This window comes from Balaenoptera musculus, chromosome 2, assembly GCF_009873245.2.
Source record: "Balaenoptera musculus isolate JJ_BM4_2016_0621 chromosome 2, mBalMus1.pri.v3, whole genome shotgun sequence".
Taxonomy (NCBI): domain Eukaryota; kingdom Metazoa; phylum Chordata; class Mammalia; order Artiodactyla; family Balaenopteridae; genus Balaenoptera; species Balaenoptera musculus.
In genome coordinates this window covers 135388081-135389010 of record NC_045786.1, presented here as the reverse complement: position 1 = coordinate 135389010, position 930 = coordinate 135388081, and the positions used below count along the sequence as shown (strand labels likewise).

Genomic DNA, 930 nt, shown 5'->3' with positions numbered 1-930 from the left:
ATGGGGCAGAGCAGAGCAGACCAGCTGTGGGAGATGCTTGACATTCCAGCCAGAGAAGTGGCCACTGGTGGAGCGGAGCAGGCCAGGGACCACTTACACCTGAGACAGATGATAGACCAGCACATGCCAGAGGTAGAAGTCCAAGTAAAATGTTGAAGGAACAGCCTCATTGAGCAACCAAGAGTGTCAGTCATACCCAGTGCAATCTAGCAGCTGTAAATATCTGTAGTGGATTTCCAGGTGAAACCAAGACAGGTATTCTTAGTTGAGACACCAAGAGGTGGTTAAAGCAGTATTGGAACATCAAGATAGCTTATTCCAAGTCAAAAATCAGACAATGTAATAAAGGTATTATCCAGGAAAAAAAAAAATAGAAAAGCAAGCAAGAAAGCAATGAAGTAATGCTTTCAAACAACTGGGAAAAAATATTTTGAGCATAAAATTCTATATGCAGGCACACTATCAACCAAGTGTGAAAGTGAAATGAAGACATTTCATACATGCAAAGACTTAGAATGGTTCTTACGTATCTCTTCTGAAAAAAGTTGAAAAGTACCAAAATACACTTTAGCAACACCAAAGAGGAATCCCATGACAAAGGATGACACAGGATCTAAGAAACAGCAGAAGAAACCCACAAAGGCCATAAAAAGAAATAATGGGGATAGATTTGTGCAATGTGACAATAAAATAGTCTGTTTAAAAGTAAGCATTCTGGACTTCCCTGGTACACAGTGGTTAAGAATCTGCCTGCTAACGCAGGGGACATGGGTTCGAGCCTTCGTCTGGGGAGATCCCACATGCTGCAGAGCAATTAAGCCTGTGAGCCACAACTACTGAGCCTGTGCTCTAGAGCCCACGAGCCACAACTACTGAGCCCGTGTGCCACAACGACTGAAGCCCATGTGCCTAGAGCCCGTGCTCCGCAAC

The 930-nt window shown here is 43.8% G+C and overlaps 1 pseudogene; it reads left to right on the top strand.

Moving 5' to 3' along the window:
- On the top strand, positions 1-288 carry LOC118889921 (annotated as a pseudogene).
- Positions 289-930: the final 642 nt, after the last annotated feature.